The sequence below is a fragment of the Artemia franciscana genome, chromosome 12 (genome assembly GCF_032884065.1).
Source record: "Artemia franciscana chromosome 12, ASM3288406v1, whole genome shotgun sequence".
Taxonomy (NCBI): domain Eukaryota; kingdom Metazoa; phylum Arthropoda; class Branchiopoda; order Anostraca; family Artemiidae; genus Artemia; species Artemia franciscana.
Window position 1 is genome coordinate 42,096,788 of NC_088874.1, and position 19,828 is coordinate 42,116,615.

The window sequence follows — 19,828 nt, forward strand, 5'->3', positions numbered from 1 at the left end:
GCGCGAATTCTTCCTAGCCAGGAATACTTAAGAGTTAGAAGATCAGCCTTCTACTATGATTCTGTATAATCCCAGTCTCATTTCGCAAATGACTAGGAGGAATGATAAATTGAATTTAGTTCCATAAGATATGAATGGGACTAAGGTTTATAGGAAGAAAGAGAGGAATAGGCTAAACACAGGGGCAAACAGATATGGTAAGAAGTTTGAAACAAGGGGAAGTGAAACTTCCATACAAAATAGTTTGATACCGCCAGAGAAAGGCTATAAGATCCCTAAAAAACCGACTTTGTTTGGGCCCTTACGTAATTGAGTGTACCCCAAAATCTTTCGTTCTAATAGTGTTAAGAAAGCAACTGAGATTAAAACCATAACTACCCGTGGAAAAATAAAATAGATCATTTTAGCTAGTGCTATCAACTAAGGACTCCTTATAAATAGATCCTAAATCTAACACATTTATCTGCCAAGTTGACATAAAATCTCAAATGGTCCTTTCGCACTATTATGAGTGAATTTGCCCTGGGGGTGGAAACAAACCTTGCTTACGCCGGTCTGAACTCAGATCGCGTAGGGGTTTAATAATCAAACAGACTACCTTTCGAGGGTGCTACACCGAGTAGGGTCCCTGAACCAATATCGAGGTCGCAAACTCTTTTGTCGATTTGAACTCTCAAAAAGAATTACGCTGTTATCCCTAAGGTAACTTGGTATTTATTCATCTAAGGATTAATGGTCATTTATCGATGTATTTGTACTATGAGTGTTTATTCTTCTCTCACCGTCGCCCCAACCAAACATTATTTTCTTGTGTCTAGTTACTTACCGTAGGACAGAAGGATTAAAAGTAAAGATCTATAGTGTCTTACCACCCTCCATGTACACTTAAGCATTTTCACTTAAAAATTAACTTCAATCTAATCAAAGGGACAGGCCATCTCTCACAAGCCATTCCTTCCAGCCTCAAATCAAAAGGCTAATGATTATACTACCTTCGCATGGTCGGTATACCATGGCCATTCAATTCATCAGTGGGCAGGCCCAACCTCCTAAAATTGGGAGGCGATGTCTTTGTTAAACAGGCGGAGATGAGTTTTGCTGAATTACTTTCGGATTTTTAAAATGAATTATATGAAATATATTTGTGTTTCTACTAATTCTATCATTATAGTTGCTAAATTTCTATAATTAGCCCCACCTAGTCTGAATTAATTATTTTGAAATTATCATTTTAATGACGATGTTCGTTACAACCAGGCAACTTTTAAGCCATCACATGTCCTCCTTGATATTATAATATAATTTTTTCTAGAGCTCGTTCCCTAGAAAATCTTCCTTGTGGGGTATCCGAAAGGAGTAGTCCTAGCGGGAGCTATTACTATATTATTAACTGATCGTAACTTGAATACTTCTTTCTATGATCCCGTAGGTGGTGGAGACCCCATCCTTTATCAACATTTATTCTGATTTTTCGGACGTCTTGAAGTATATATTTTAATTTTACCTGGATTTGGAATGGTATCCCATATTATTAGTCAACAGAGAGGTAGGAAGGAAGAATTTGGTACATTAGGTATGATCTATGCTATACTTGCTATTGGTATTCTTGGTTTTGTTGTTTGGGCCCATCATACATTAACTGTGGGAAAGGACGTAGACACCCGAGGATATTTTACTGCTGCAACTACAATCATTGCAATTCCTACGGGAATTAAGATTTTTAGATGAATCGGGACTTTACAAAGAACAAGACTTACTATAACCCCCTCTATATTATGGGCAACTGGGTTCGAGTTCTTATTTACTGTAGGGGGAAAAAGGAGTATTGCTATCAAACTCCAGAATTTATATTGTTCTCCAAGATACCTATTAGATAGTCGCCCATCTTCACTACGTTCTGTCAATGGGTACTGTCTTTGCTATTATAGCAAGATTTGTTCATTGATTTCCTTTAATAACTGGGTTGAGAATGAATCAGTTCCTTCTTAAGGTGCATTTCTTTATCATTTTCTTAGAAGAGAACTTACCTTTTCTCCCTCAACATTTCTTAGGTGTCGCCGGAATACCACGTCGTTACGCAGATTATCCCGATACATTTGCTTCAGGAAATGTAATTTCTTCTTTAGGGAGAGTTATGTCTATATTTGCCGCACTCATGTTTATCTTTTGTATCTGAGAGTCCATGATCGCCAAACGAATTAATGTTTTTTCGCTTAATCTAAGATCAAGTGTGAAGTGAAATCACCCCCGTCCGCCCGCTGATCACTCTTACGAAGAAATTACTATGATCTCTATATTTTAAAGTGGCAGAAAATGTATGCATTGGATTTAAGCTCCAAAGATGGGTAACCCCTATAAAAGTGTCTCAATGATTCCAACTGGGCTTACAAAATGGGAACTCACCCCTTATAGAACAACTTATTTTTTTTCCATGACCATGCCTTACTAGTAGTTTATCCTAATTACTTCACTTGTCGGCTTTTTCTTAGCTGCTTTTTTTTCTTATAAGTTTCTACATCGTTATTAACTTGATGGTCAAGCAATCGAGACAATTTGGACCGATATTCCTGCTCTTATCTTAGTAGTTATTGTCCTTCCTTCTATTCGACTTCTTTATTTAATTGATGAAATCCCCAATCCTGCTCTAACAATTAAGGTAACAAAACACCAGTGATACTTACTTATCTTATGAGTATACTAATCTTGATGTAGATAATCATATACCGCTACCTTAAAATTAAGCTATTAGTCTAATGATTACTTCAGATGACGTTTTACATTCAAGGGCCGTACCGTCTCTAGGCATTAAGATGTATACTCTCCATGGTCGACTTCATCAATCCAGACTTCTAGTAAATATACCCGGAGTATTTTATGGATAATGTTCTGAAATTTTTGGATCTTGACATAGTTCAATACCTATTGTAAATGAGGCTGTAGGGGAGAGAGACTTTCTAAAGTAACTTGAGTTACAAATTTCATAGGGTGGCTAAAGGTCAAGCGGTAGCCTCATAAGCTCTCTTATCGTAATTACCCCCTATGGAATAGAGACTTAGTTTAATAATAAATATAAGGTTGTCAACTTTAAGAAGCCAACGGCAGTCTCTTATTCCCCAAATAATACCGCTCCCTTGAGTTATAATCTTTTTTATCTCCATAACCCTCTTATGAACTATTATGACTATAGTTTTTTTTCCTTTATCAACCACATTCAATCCCTTCTTGTAAGAGATTCTCTAATCAGACTATTTATTTGAATTGAAAATGATATCTTATCTCTTTTTAGTATTTTACCCGACTTCCTCTTTTTTATCCAACTGGTTAAGAATAATAACCCCACTCTCATTTATAGTGATATCTTTTTGATTAATCCCCACACGACCTCAATTTTTGGCTTAGAGAGCTCCGATAGGATTGAATTTGGAGATGTCTTTACTTATAGGACGGACTAGATTTGGTACTAATATCCCAGTTATTGCCCTTTTCTTATTTATTTTGTTTAATAATTTTATTGGTTTATTTCCCTAAATTTTCACTGCTACTAGACATTTTACGGTCACTATAAGACTTGCAGTTCCTCTCTGGATCTCTTTCATCATATATGCTTGAGTTAAGGAGACTACAAACGCTTTAGCACATCTTGCTCCTCGAAGAACACCAGAACCTCTGACACCTTTCATAGTGGTGATTGAAATCATTTGAAATATGATTCGACCTCTTACACTCTCTCTCTGACTTGCGGCCAATATGATATTCGGCCATCTCCTACTAACTCTCTTAAGGGCTCAAGGTACCATAGAAAATGTTTATATTACTACAATTGTTATCTTTTCACAGATTGTCTTATTGATACTAGAATTCTCTTTGGCTATTATTCAATCTTATGATTTTTTGACTCTAATAACTCTTTACGCAAGAGAATAATGAATCAATTAAATCACCCCTATCATTTAGTTAATGTTAGACCTTGACCCCTGGCTACAGGTATAGCAGCTTTTGCAATAGCTTCGGGACTTGTAAAATGATTTCATTCTTTTGATTGAATACTCTTCTTTACAGGGTTGCTTGCAATCCTATTTGTCTCGTATCAATGGTGGCGAGATGTCTCACAAGAAGCTATTTTCCAAGGAATGCATTCAACGAAGGTTTATTTTGGATTTCACAGAACCCTATCGCCAAATATTGAAGTTGAGGCCTTATGACCCCTAATCGGAGTAGAAGGATTTAATCCATTCCAAGTACCCCTACTTAATATGAGTATCCTTCTGGCCTTAGGGGTTAAAGTAACTTGAGCCTACCATGCCTTAATAGAAAATAATTTTGGTCAGTGTCTACAATGGCTCCAAATTACTTTGTTGTTGGGAGTATACTTCTCGTTTCTCCAAGGGTTGGAATATATAGAGGCCTCTTTCACTATAGCAAATAAAATCTATGGATATACATTCTTTATAAGAACAGGTTTTTATGGTTTACATGTGCTTTTTGGCACTATTTTTCTCATAATTTGTATTTTGCCCCATGCTAAATGCTAATTCTCCCCCCAACATCATTTCGGGTTTGAGGCTGCAGCTTGATACTGACACTTTGCTGACGTTGTATGGTTGTTTCTTCATCTTTCCATCTAAGGATGAGGAGAATAAAATCTTTCTAGTATATATATTATACTTGACTTCCAATCGAGGGATCCTGTTAGGGAAAGATAATTATTTTAGTTTGATTAAGAATTTTTATACTTGTTTTTATTATGCTGACCCTGGGGGTGTTTATTAATAAAAAATGTCTCTAGATCGTGAGAAAAGTTCCCCATTTGAATGTGGATTTGATCCTTAAATTCCTCTCGAGCCCCCTTTTCTATTCGGTTTTTTGTTATTAGTCTAATCTTCTTATTTTGATGCAGAAATTACCCTGCTCCTACCAATAGTATTTTTGAATATATCCTACTCAAGAACCTACTTGGTTATCTTCTTTTTTTTATCCTTGTTGCAGGAATATCTTATGAGTGAAAGAAGGGTACCCTCAGATGAATTAGATAATTGTTAGCTTTATTGGAGGTTAGTTTATTTAGAAGAATAGTTTAATCAGAACATTAGGTTTGCATCCTAAAGGAGGGGATATCCCTTCTCTCAGAGTGAGAGTTGATGTTATCAAATCCAGTTACGACCTGAATTAAGGCTTCTTGGCTCCTACTCTTTAACAGAAGCTAATTAATAGCGCTTCATTGTTAATGAAGAGGAAGGGGTAGCACCTGTTAAGAGGCAAAAAGAAGGATGGGAGCTGCTAATTCTTCAACTGGGTAGTTAAATTCTACTCACTGCCTATTTACGAAATATATTTAATACAATGCATTTTCAATGCATAGATAGACAGATGGCTCTTAGATATTTCCAGGAATAATAAACCCCAACATCTTCATAGTTAGGCTCTTATTAAGCTATAGAAATAAATAAATAGTGTCAACAATAAAGAAGATAGAATGAGCACCTTATATGGGGAGGAAGTTAAAAACAAAAATAGAGATGAGCCCCACGAACTGTTTTGGTAGATTAGTGAAGGTCCTGCTTCCTCTACCCAGCCGCAATCACCCTCATAGTAGAGAAGTTCACCCATTGCTAAGGGTATAAAGTTTTTCCGCCCTGTAATGGATGGTAAAAATAATATTCTAAATAGATAGTGTCTTAGACCTAAGCTGAGCAATTTGATAAAGTGGAGTTGGACGACCCCTATTCTGATAAGAGAAAGGATGTACCTAAGTGATTCTTGCATCCCCCAGAAAGCACCAATAAAAAATATATCCTCCTATAACGGCCCCCCAGTAAAGGACAAAAAGGGTGGTTAGATAATCGCCTTCTTCGTCCTTGTACTGACAGCTTAGATTATAGTTATGGGAGCATAAGCATATTATTGCAATTTGGGAAGAATAAGTTCTTGTTAAGAGACATGATACTAATATAAGTACGCTGGGAATCAATAGGCTTAGGTCCTCTGAAGATTCAATGATTAGATCTTTCGAAAAGAAACCCGATAAAAACGGGAATCCCATCAGTCTTATGGAACAGACTGAGATGATATAGCTAGTGTAAGGAAGTATTTTAGATACCCCTCCTATTCGACGCATATCTTATACACCTAATGAGTGGATTAAGACCCCTGAATTATAAAAAGAAGGGTTTTAAAGAGAACATGGGCAAAGAGATGAAAGTAACAAAATAGTGTAATCCCCAAACCTAAAGAAAATATTATTACTTCTAACTGGCTTAATGTGGACAATACAATTTTTCGTTTTAAAGCGTTTTCTCCGAAAGGGGCCAGCCCTGAGAAAAAGAAAGTTTGAGCCCCCATGGTAAGAAGTAGAGAAAATCCTCTTTCTTCAAATGAAGGAGAGAAACGAATCATCAAATAGATTCCAGCTGTTACCAATGTAGAAGAATGAACTAAAGAAGAGACGGGAGTTGAGGCTGCTATGGCTGCTAGTAGTCACGCAGAAAAGGATAACTGAGCTCTTTTAGTAAAAGAAGATAGAATAAAAAGGAGGATGATTGATAAAGAGAAATATCTTAAAATATATAATTTCATCGCTTATATAATATGAAGAATAAATTATAACTTGAGAAGAAATCAGAAGCACTACAAAGATGAATGATAGTCCTAACTAATCTAAACAGACTTGGTAATCCAAATGCAAGAAGGATATTTTTACAAGTAAATTTCATCCGATACAAAAAATGAGAATAAACAACAAATAGACGTTACTCCGATAATTAATAAAATGTAACCTGATACGAAATATAACAATACTGTTAGAGATGATTCTCCTTTAGTTCCACAGACTAATATTCTTTTTAAACTATAACAGTAGACGAGAATTAAAGTTAATAGAGGGATGAAGTGGGCACTTCCGACTAGATATTCCTTTAGACTGAATTCTATTCAACTAAAAATATATAGACTTTCCCAATGGCTGGTGCTGCAGTACAAAAAAATACAATAACAAGATGAGAAAAAACATAAGGCTCCGGATAGGACTACTACCATTCAATCGAAACTTAATACCCCGATAAAAAAGTATATCTCGCAAAAGAAGTTGAGTTATGGAGGGATTCCTATATTGAAAAAACTATTACCGAGCCATCAAAAAGAATAGCTATGGAAAAAGAGAAATTGTTCTGCGGGTGAGCAAGAATCTACGACTTTAAATACGTACATAGAATAAATAGCTTAGATAAAATATTCTGGAAAAACAGATCCCGTGATACACCATCATTAAAATTGATCTTGAATTCTTGTAGGTGCAGGATATATGACAAACGATAAAATATGACAAACAAAACAGGAAATATGACAAACAAAATGACAAACGATATATGGGCTACGGAAGAGTCAGGAATTATCGGCTTAAAATCGGATTGCCGCAAGCAAATCAAGCAGCAGAAGATTCCGCCTACTAAACAGACCCCTAATTTTAGGCCATAGCCCCCTAGTTTTAGGAGGCTGGCAGCTAACGCTATGGATCCTGTAACTGGGGCTTGTACATGAGCCTTGGGTAACCAAATATGTGCAAAGTAATCTGGAAGTGTCACTAAAAATGGAAGAATGGTCAAAGAAAATATCATCTTGTCGGTAAAATTTCCCCAGAATCCCAAGAAAGAGGATGAATACAGACTTTTATGAGCAATGATGATAAAAGGAAGAGGTAAAGAGGAAAACAGAGTATAACAAGAAATAATAAGAAGCAGGAAGCCGCTCTGGCTGATGACCTCACCCGAAAATTAAGATGATTGGAGGAATTAAAGAGTACTCGAAAGTAAAACAGTTCAGAATAGGGATGAAACCTTTTTATTGACAGTGAACAGATATAAAATTTAACTGGATATTTCGAACACTTGTACAGTGTTCATCATCAGCAGAAAACTAAAAGACCTGAATAAAACAAAACAATATTTATACCTAATAAACTAATTACATATAGTTTATTGTTCTTATTTTTTTTTTTTCAATGCAACACCGGAAGCCAGTCTCATTGACCTTTTTGGTTCCGGTTCATTAAATCTATCTGACATATTACGTGGACAGATGTCATACCTTTTAGGTGAGGTAATATTTACTTTATTTGAACTCAGTAAACTATCAGAAATTGAATTCAATCCAAATTCACCTGTATCTGTGTTTATGGAATTATTCTTGAATATTTTTTTTCTAATTTCGATTGTTTCGCTGAAAATTTGCTTTAAACCTTGGTCCCTAGAAATCAAAGAATCATTTTCAAACAAAATAAAATGATTTGGAAAATTTTAGATATGTTCCGAGAGGGCCGACGTGAAATCTTCAGGTTTAGTATATTGCTTTAAAGACGATAAAATAGAATTATGATGTTGTAGCAATCTCATTTTTTAATTCTGTTTAGTACGTCCCACATAAGAGCTTTTACAAGTACATGGGATTTTATAAGCCCCACTTTGTTGCTCTATGGAAGTTTGATCCTTTCCAGAATTTAAAAAACTAGCCAAAGTATTACTACCTTTTAAAACTATCTTTAAGCAATTATTTTGTAAAATTTTCTTAGCCTTTTCACTCAACCCTGGAACATATGGTAGAGAACAAAAATATCTTTCTTTTCTGTTGTTTCCAGAATATCGTCAGAAAATTATAGAAATTTTGAAATTTAGAATTTTTGTAGAAAGTTCTATATTTAGGAACTTTTAAAGGAAGAAAATTTGAACGAGGTGTACAATTAAAAGGCTTTAAATCATCTGATTAAAGATAACAGGAGAAAAAGAGCCTTATTAGTGAAAGATAAACTTTTCCTGGAGAATATTTTATCAAAAAAGGTGAGTGCAAGTGATTTTTGTTTTATTCAACAAACAGCAAGAAATCATTTCAATTTTCTACAGTAAAAACCCTGTCAGACATTGCTTTAAAACCAGTAATCCCTTATAATTCTATCAATGACATAAAGATTCCTAATAATTTAAGAAGTGATGAATCTATTATTGTTACAAAAGCAGACAAGGGTAGCACTTTAGTGGTAATGGACACCAAGGGCTGCGATTCAAAATTAAACACTTTACTGAAAGATGAAAAAACGTACAAAAAAGTTTCTTTTGACCCGACGGACTCATACACAAAGAAGTTTAAGAACGAGTTAAAGTGTTTGAAGGAAGAAGGGAAGATTAAACCTCAACTTTTCTACAAATTCTTACTAAGAAGTTCTTTATGCCCTAAATTATATGGACTTCCAAATATACATAAGCCAAATCTGCCATTACGACCAATTGTTGCAAGGACAAAGTCACCAACAAGTGCTCTGAGTAAGTGGTTAGTGTCATAATGTAAACCAATCATGTCTACACAAATTTCTTACATTAAGAACTCGTCAGAACTTACAAAAAAAAACTAAAAGAAGTGGAGATTTCTTCTAATTGTATAATTTCAAGTTTTGACATAGTGTCAATGTATACGAGTATTGATGTAAAAGCCACAGAAATTCTTCTTGAAAGAAAGATACTAAGAAATTTGGACTTAATTAGTGGTGAAACAGTTTTGGAAGTCGGTGTAATTATGAATTTAGTTAGGTTGTGCAACACGTTCGCTTATTTTTTTCATTTCAGAGGAAGTTTTTCCGAACAAGTAAATGGTTTACCCACGGGGGCCCCATTAAATCCTTTATTAACAAATTATTTTGTAGAAAATATTGAAACAATAGCTTTAGATTCATACTTTGTGAAACTTAAATTTTGGAGGCGATATATGGGCGAAATAATTTTAGTATGGAATTATGGGGTGGAGGAATTAAAAGGTTTTTCTAGAACATCTTAATTTTTGGGGAGGTGATTTAAAATTTACAATTGAATTAGAAGAGGATAATAAACTTCCTTTACTGGATGTTCTTCATTTAAAAAATAAAAATAGTCTGGATTTTAAGATTTACAGAAAACCTACTAAACATTAACAGATATTTGTCGTTTTTCTCTGGTCATGCTCGCCAAGTAAAAATTGATTTAATCATATCCTTAACTGACCGCGTTTTTAGAATTTGCTCTCCAACATTCACTGAGGAGGAACTATTGTTGTTAAAAGAGATTTTAATAAGTAATCATTATCCGGGTTTGTTAATTGACCTGACTTTTTCAAAAAGAAGAAAAAGAAGAATTTTCTGACGATATTCTGGAAATAACAGAAAAGAAAGATATTTTTTGTTCTCTACCATATGTTCCTAGGTTGAGCGACTTAAAAGAATTTTACAAAATAATGGCTTAAGGATAGCTTTAAGAGGTAGTAATACTTTGGCTAGTTTTTTAAATTCTGGAAAGGATCGAACTTCCGTAGAGCAACAATGTGGGGTTTATAAAATCCCATTTACTTGTGAAAGCTCTTATGTGGGACGTACTATCCAGAATTTAAAACTGAGATTGCTAAAACATCATAATTCTATTTCATCGTCTTTAAAGCAAAATACTAAACCTGAAGATTTCACGTCGGCCCTCTCGGAACATATCTATAATTTTGCAAATTATTTTATTTTTTTAAAAACATTTTTTTTATTTCTAGGGACCAAGGTTTAAAGCAAATTTTCAGGGAAACAATCGAAAAAAAAAATTATTCAAAAATAATTCCATAGACAGAGATACAGGTGAATTTGGATTGAATTCATTTTATTGTAATTTACTGAGCTCAAATAAAGTAAATATCACCTCACCTAAAAGCTATTACCTCTGTCCACGTAATATGTCAGATAAATCTAATGAACCGGAACCGAAAAGGTCAAAGAGACTGGCTTCCGCTGTTGCATTGAAAAAAATAGGAGCAATAAACTATATGTAATTAGTTTATTAGGTATAAATTTTGTTTGGTTTTATTCTTGTCTTTTAGTTGTACTGCTGATGATGAACGCTGTATATGTGTTCGAAATATCCAGTTAAATGTCATATCAGTTCATTGTTAATAAAAAGGTTTCATCCCCCTATTTTGAACTGTTTTACTTTTGTCAAGTCAGTGTGGTCTTCGAAGTTATCTATAAAGAGCACTGAAAGAAAACAAAAAATAAATAAATGACCGAGTAATGAAAGTGAGCCATAAAAGAACAAACAGACTTAAAAGAATAATTCTAGAGCTTAATCGCCAACTTGGCTTCAATCTAATAACTATTAAAAAGAAGATTCCTGACGTTAAAGTCAGTAGGATGCTCACCCATTCTGAATAGAGTTCGAATAATAACTTATATGTTGATAATAAGTATATTAGACTTGAGGTAAGGAACCACTTATTCATTTAAAAACTGTACTTGATCTGGTCCTGATGAACACACTAAAGATACTAGTAGTCATAACCCTGAAGCTCCTACACAAACTGTAATTCTGAGGAAGATGAATGCATTGATTGTCCTTATGTAGTTTGAATATATTAATAATCAGAACAGTAAAAGGATGAGGAATTCTAATCTCAGCAGAGTTACTAGAAGGTGCCTGCTTTTTGAAGAGAAGATTAATAGCCCTAAGAAGAGTCATAAATAAATTATTATAATAGACTGAGGAATTGAAAAATAATTTCGGTCTTGTAAACTGGATTTAGATAAATCTCTCGGTCTTCCGAAGAGTTATTAACATCTTTAACTTCCAAAGTTAATATTTTTATTAGACTACCTTTTGAAATGCTAAGATCTATTGTTGTTATATCTATACTTATGCTCCTAATAAATCATCCTCTTGCTTTTACGCTCTCGTTATTCAATCTAAACTCTATTATTCGTATTATGCTTAAAAATATTTCCTTGTGAATTTCCTTAATTCTTTTTTTGATCTTTTTGATTCGAATTCTGGTAATATTTATATATTTATCTTCGCTCAGAGCTAACGAGAAGTTTGTTATTGAGTTAACTTCATTCATATGAGTTCTTCCTACAATTATCTTCTCTTTCTTGGTTTTGGTTAAAAATAATATATTTATAAGTTCTTTAGCCTATTAGCCTACTCTATTAGCCTATTCATTTGTAGTAGTGTACTTACTTTTGGCACTCCTTCTAGTTATTGACTTTTTAAACAGCAATAAGAAGCCCCTTCGGTCGATAGTTTAATGCCCCCGTGATTTAAAAAAAATAAAATGTTATCTTTACCCAAGACCCAGCCTACCCTCAAGATTATTAATTCTGCCTTAGTAGACCTGCCTGTCCCAGCTAAAATTTCAATTTCATGGAACTTTGGCTCCCTCCTATGTCTCTGCCTGATTATCCAGATCGTTACTGGACTACTCTTAGCCATGCATTACACAGCAAGAGTAAACTTAACCTTTTCCAGAGTAGCTCATATTTGCCGAGATGTAAACTACGGTTGACTGCTTCGTACTATTCATGCCAACGGTGCCTCCTTTTTTTTTATTTGCATTTATTTTCATATTGGTCGAGGAATATAATTATGGCTCTTTTCATTACTTTGAGACATGAATGACTGGAAACGCTCTCTTATTCCTTGTAATAGCCGCTGCTTTTTTATGATATGTTCTTCCATGAGGTCAGATGTCCTTTTGGGGAGCTACTGTGATTAAGAACTTAGTATCTGCCGTACCCTATATCGGTAATAATATTGTGCAATGATTGTGGGTTGGATTTGCTGTTGATAATCCTACTCTAACGCGATTTTTATTTTTCATTTCTTAATCCCCTTTCTGGTAGCCGGTTTAACAATAATTCACCTTTTATTCCTTCATCAAAGAGGCTCTAGTAATCCTCTTGGGATTAACGCCAACCTAGACAAGTTACCGTTACACCCTTACTATTAAGGATACCGTGGGATTTATAGTGCATATCTTTTTTCTTGTAGCTCTATCCCTAACTAGACCTTATCTTCTAGGAGACCCGGATAATTTCATTCCTGCTATCCGTTAGTTACCCCAGCCTATATCCAGCCAGAAGAATATTTCCTGTTTGCATATGTATCCTACGGTCTATTCCTAATAAATTAGGAGGGTTAATTGCTTCTGTCTCTTCTATCCTCATTCTTGTGTCCCTTTCCTTTACATTTATGCTAAAGTTCCGAGGTCTTGAGTTCTAGTCTATCGCTCAACCCATATTTTGATCATGAGTTTCCGTATCCTTACATCTCACATGGATTGGGGCAGGACCCGCATAAAATCCTTATATTTTTCTAGGCCAAGTTTTCACGTGTGTGCACTTCTCTAATTTTGTATTTACTCCAATTATTATTAATATGAATGACAAGATTGTGTAGTGTGACCCCTTGGCCGGTTAATGCATCTGTTTTGAAAGCAGGATAAGGTTGATTATACAACCAGGGGTCTTTAATTTTAGCCCCCTTGAGAGAGACTTCAATAGAGACAGAGAAATATAAGAGATATCGGCAGAATAAGATTCAGAAGATTCAGGGAAAGATTTAACATAAGTATATTAGTTTATCGTAGCGGTAGCGAGGTTAAGATCTGCGTCTCCAAAGATAGAAGTAAATCACTAAGCAAAATATAAATATGCGTATTCCCCCGACTAGAATAGACTAGAGCCATTTTTTTAAGATTTTTAATCGTTCTTCTGTCAGGAACTGGGATCAAACACTTATTACTACACTAATTTTACCAAATACAGAGATTCAATTAAATATTCTTATTCTTACACTGACCAAGTGTTACCGAACGCTAGATGGTGTTGAGGGTTTTTAGTCAAAACTAGAACCAGTTCCAGCTTTTATAAGTTAACCATTCTTTTTAGACGGCGTCGTTACAATTTACAAATTTCGGAAAATTTCGGAAATTTTTAAGTTTCGGATAATGTAACAAATGTGGGTGTTAAAAATGACAATGTTAGTAAAACAGAAACAATGGGCAACAAAGACGAAATTGTAGTGCTGCCTTAAAAACTTAGTGAGCACGAAGAGACCAATAAAAAAACAAAATGTGTTTTTATTTTGGGGTCCTCGATACTTTAAAGATACTACGAAAATATTACTGATTTCAATACCTTTTTCTGTAGGTTATAAACTAGTTTATTTTGATTTTGTGCGCTGTCCCTGTATGCTGCAATTCTTGTTTTTAGGGCGCATCTTTCCTCTTCAAATGTTGCTATGTAACGAGGAACTGTAAATACTGAGTCTCGATGAATGTGAGTTTCCCCTGGGAGGTCGTATGACACAAGAGATCTCAGCAACTAAAAAGCCAGAAAACGACAAGATTACGGAATATTTATAAATAATCCTTGACTTCTAATATAACCTGGGTGAAACTTATAAACAGTCCTCTTCACAACAACTTTGCGAAAACTTTTCAAATGTCAAATTTGTATATTCCTCAGAAAACTCTTTGATTTTTTTTTAAAACCCCAACTGCAAAACCACATTACTGATTTTTCTTCTTTTTTTTGTATTTTGAGCTCACGGTTCAATTATTCTAGGTACAATTTTACTTTAGCTACTTTTTGCTTGCTTAAAAAAGGGTTAAGTTAGGAAAATCAAACATTCAGTAATGAATCCAGGACCAAAAATATATTCTTCTGATCTCAAAGTCTTAGAAATTTGCCTGCTTGACAATTACTGAAATACTTATACCTATTGAAATTTTGACGAAACATCATTTTACCCTTAACTTTTAGTTATCAGTTTCTTTTTCTCTGATTTTAGTCCTGAAATTGCAGCTCTCGTTATTTGAGTAGAATTCTAAGCCATATCAATGGTTTTTTTTTCTAAATTTAGGAAATGTGTTTGCAGATCTTTGAAACCTCATATAATGGTATATAATTCTCATATATAATTTCTCATATAATTCTTTGATAATTGAGACTGAGCAAAGTTGTGAAGCTGAAAAGAGTTTTCTTGTACTTCATTTAAGCAGAAGATCTATTTTGCAAGGTTTCCTTTTCATAAAACAAAGATTTTTAAAGGTCATCTAAGGTCACTGGCCTCTAGAGGGAGAAGGAGTGGAGGTAGGTACTTTAAAATGCCTTCCTAGGGGATACTTCTAGTCTATAGACCCATCCATTTTCTTAACCTGACCCCTTTCCAAAACGGCAAAAAGTAGCTAAACAAGACTTTTATCTTATTCTAAAGTATGGAATCAGAAAATGCTTAAATTGGGAGTATCTTTTAAAGCTATAGGGGGGGGGGGTGATGCCTTCAGTTAAATGTGTAATTTTGTTTTTAATTATTTATTTGTTTAAAAACTATGGATTTTTACGAAATATACAAGGCAATATCTTGTACAACAAGAAATGGCCGATACGTTCTTTATTTGTTGACAACTTTCCCCAATACAATTGGTAAGCTTAAATAATGAGTTTTTATGAATGTAAGCGGGTCGTTCCATACAAAAGATCTCAGTAAATAAAAGACCAAACAATAACAAGGCTATTTCCCACCTCTTGGGACGAAAGGAAATATCCGGGAAAGTAAAGTTTGGAGAATGGTCCAAGTTTTCTTCAGTAATATTTAATTTAAAACGTATAATTACTAGTTTAAGTGGTGATTCAGAATATTTAAAAGACTTTTCGTCAGGGTATTAGTTTGAGGGAATTAATAATACTTATAATAAAACTTACATCTGAACCTCGATGCAAAACCTCTTGACATTTAAAAGCATAAGATTTTAAGTCTTGCATTAAAAGCGAAGTTATTCGTATAGAAATAGGTGGAAGGGATTGAATGTAAAAGGACACTGGAGAGTAACTCAGTGGTGACAATACACGAAAATGTTGGGGGGAGGGAGTGGGCAAACATTTATATCGATTACTCAAATAAGAAAACAAAAAAGGTGTTTTTCAAAATTTATGGGATTTGATTTTTTTTTTATCTTTAATACCCACACAAAAGATACATTTTCCAAAATCGAAGGAAAAGGCGGCCATTTTCGATATATTTTTCATTTTTTAAAACAAAGATAAAATACACATTTTTGAAATAGAACCCCATTCCTCGAATTAGCACCCACGGAGCTACGGCCATATTGACATGAGAAATATTGATAAGCATATGTAGATTAGTATGCAGAATAGAATGGAGTTCCTGAGCAATAGGTATATGTATTTTGCTTCCCTTGTCATTTCTTCTTTAGGTACCTTTTCACGAGTTCATGCATTCCTCATGCATTCTCCTTCATGATTTTAAATTTATTTTGGTAAGCCTTTCATTGAGTTTTTATTCTATTTATTATTTTGTGAAATACAGTCCGCGTGGATTTCGTGTTGAAATATATACAAACATACACATACTAAGTAATGTAATGTTAATTGTGGAGTGATTCTATCTTTCGCCTTTATAACTAGCGTGCCTAAATAGACCCTTAACAATACGGCACAAAATTTGGATATATTACCTTGTCAGTATGTGCAGTACCATTGTATTGGATCACATAAGCTATTCTTTAAATCGTTGAATTTTACTACTACTACTACTAACAACTCATCTCAGCATCAAGCCACCTGAGGCCAACAGTGCTTCGCACGCTCCTCCTCCATGCCAATCTATCCAGAATCTCCCTCTTTGAACCCTTCCAGGAACTTCTTATTTCAATTAAATGTTTTTTTACGACTTACTCTCCTCTCAACCAAGAATGACCTGCTTAATGTTTAGCCCTTGATGGTTGGCCGAAAAGGGCAAACTTCGGAAATCTGTCATCCTTCATCCGCAGAACGTGCCCTAGTCATCTCAGCCTTTATCTCATTATAGCTCTAGAAAGCAGGATTTAGCCATATTTTTCGTACTACCTACTGTTAAAATACGATAAGTCAGTTGGGTACCCAAAACAACACGTACAAGTTGGATTTTGACTTATAATTATTTAATTGTGTGCAAAATTACACATGATAGAATTAAAAAATGTATAGAACCATGCTGGCTAGGCATTACAATATGAAAAAAATCACAAGGAAAACGGAGAATAATAACAGCCAGTGAAAAATAGAAGAAAACTATGTAAATATTTCGATCAAGACCACCACTCGACCGTCTTCAGTGCTGAATAAAATAATAAAAATACAGATAAGAATCCACAGGACAATAAAAAAAAACGTAAAAACAACTTTTAACTTCAAAAAAGACCCTTCCCAAGTAACGATGAAAGAGTAACTGAGTAAGAAGTTGGATAATGAATAGCAATTTAAACTTTCATTTTATGAACGACCTTTTTTAAGAATTAAATAAAAAACAAGTTTTTTTTTAACTGCAAGTAAGGAGCAACATTAAAACCTAAAAAGAACAGACATTATTCTGTATTTGAAAGGGGTTGCCCCTCCTATACGCCTCGCTCTTTACGCTAAAGTTTGACTCTTTTTTACAGTTCTACTTTTTTTTAAATAAAAAACTTTAGCGTAAAGAACGAGGCGTTGAGAAGGGGAAAACCCCTTTTATATATGGAATAATTTCTATTCGTTTTAAGTTTTGATGGCCCTCCCTACTTGCAGTAAAAAAAACTTGTTTTTTTATTTAATTTCTGAACGTTTTTGAATTAATGTATGTTTTGATTTTGGCTAACCGCACATGAATAATCAAAACGAAATTTTTATATTAATTTTTTTTGGCTAAATGGCTTTCTCGTAGTTTTGATCGGACCATTTTGGTAAAAGAGGTGGGGGAGGAGGCCTATTTAAAGATTCGACTAGAACTTTTTATTTTTTTTACGATGTTTTTATTGGTAATAAGTATACATAACTTACGAATTAACTTATGTAACAAACTTCTATATTTGTATATTTTTATTACGTATATGAGGGGTTTGACCCCTTGTCAATATCTCGCTCTTTACACTAAAGCTTGAATTTCGTCCCAATTCTTTAAGAATGAACCCTGAGTCACAAAGGCCGTAGAATAATTAGTTGAAATTAATAGAAATACTTTAGCGTAAATAGCATGGTATTGTGGAGGAGACAAAAAGCGGTTATATACGTAATATTTTCTGTTCGTTTTAAGTTTTAATGGTACTCCTTACTTCTAGTTAAAAAAACTATTTTTATATTTATTTTCTCATTGTTTTTTTTTTAATAATGTCAGAAAATCCTTCGCCCCCTTCAAGGAAATTCTCTTCCCTCACGATTAATTCCTCCATGGAAAGATCCTCCCACGTAGCCCCCTTCCCACGACCCACCCCAACCCCAACGCAAAAAGGTCCCCCTGAAAACATCTGTACACTTCCCAATAACCATTACTAGGTGTAAACAATGGTCAAAGTTTGTTACTCGCATCTAGGACCACTGGATCGATACGATCACCCCTGGAAAAAAACCAACGGACAAATAAACACGCATCCGTGATCTGTCTTCTGCCAAAAAATACGAAATTCCACGTTTTTGTAGATACGAGCTTGAAGATTTTACAGTAGGGTTCTCTGATAGGTTGAATCTGATGGTGTAATTTTCGTTAAGATTTTATGACTTTTAGGGGGTGTTTCCCCCTATTTTCCAAAATAAAAAAATAAATAAATTAAAAATTTCTTCAGTATCTCTATTAAGGGTAAGCTTTTGGTGGGATATGCTTTTTTATTTATTTAATTATTTAAATAAAAATAATTTTAAATTATTTCAAATTTATTTTCTTTCGAAATATTTTTTTAAATCTAGTTTTGTTCACGTTTTAATGATTATTGAAATTTTTCCCCTTTGAACAGCTGTTGGACTTTCAATCTTACACTATATAGTTTATTGCATTTATTTTTTTCCATTTTTACTTCCTAAAAAGTTTTCAAGTTCTGCAATTTAGTCATCAATTTAGCATCATCAGGATTTTACTGTTTGGATTAGTTTATAATGCTGGTTTGTAAGATAACACTTTTTTGACAGCAACTATCTCCTACTACGACTACTGTTAACAACTCACTACAGTACCAAGCCACCTGAGGCCAACACATCTAAGCACGTTCCTTCTTCATCTCAATATATTCCAAGCCTCCCTCTTTCAAATCTCCCAAGAAATTCTATTCTATATTTTCCCTTATATCCTTCTTTAGGATTTCCTCCCATCAAATTCCTAGCCCTCGCAAACTTTCTCTCATTGTAACCCTACAAGGCAATATAGAACCACACTTCCCGCATGGTTTATTGTCTGAAAAATTGTCAGGCAGACGTGTACCCAAAAGAATACGTAGACGATGCTTTTGGAAAACATATAACAAATCCTTCGTCTTTTGGAGCACCCACTTTAAGAGCTATACTTGAACACTGCAACCACTGTAGCTTCCAATGCTTTATTCTTCGTTACCAGACTTATCTTCCTATTTTTCAAACTACTTTCAACCGGAAAAAAACACCCTTCGCCTTGGCCATTCTAGTTTTAGCATGTTCGCTGCACCCCCCATTTTTACTAAAAATACTACCTAGGTAAGTGAAGGTATCCAATTAATCGATTTTCTCGTTACCCAACACCATCTCTTAGCCTTCACTTATTTCCAGTCTAAACGACTTAGTCTTCTTAACATTAAATTTTTAACCAATAGTTTAAGGAGAGTTTTATTTACCCACTGTGACAGTCTTGCACAAAGACTACCTAATTGTAATAAAGCCAAGTACTCCGGGTCAAACAATATAAAAATCTAAACATAAAGCATAATTTGGAATACAAGTAAAAAAAAGAAAACAAGTTAAAAACAAGTAATAAAAAATGAATGTTTTTAGATCAAAATTACAACGCTAAAAATTTTTCTAGCATTATAAACATTTTATTACTTCGACTTTTTATTTTAACTATCACAAATAATTGAATAAAACAAACAACACTTCCGCACTGAGGATAAACCAATGAGGGTTAGCGATCGTGCGAAATGACTGACCTGTTAAATTAATTATTCAACTGAATCAAACTAAATAATATTAAAAAAAGAAATAAAGAATAATAAATAAATCAAAATAACAAAA

The 19,828-nt window shown here is 34.1% G+C and overlaps 2 pseudogenes; both read left to right on the plus strand.

The window, feature by feature from the left end:
• The first annotated feature begins 1,500 nt into the window (after positions 1–1,500).
• Positions 1,501–2,239, plus strand: LOC136034150 (cytochrome c oxidase subunit 1-like; annotated as a pseudogene).
• Positions 2,240–3,923: 1,684 nt separating this feature from the next.
• On the plus strand, positions 3,924–4,625 carry LOC136033426 (cytochrome c oxidase subunit 3-like; annotated as a pseudogene).
• Positions 4,626–19,828: the final 15,203 nt, after the last annotated feature.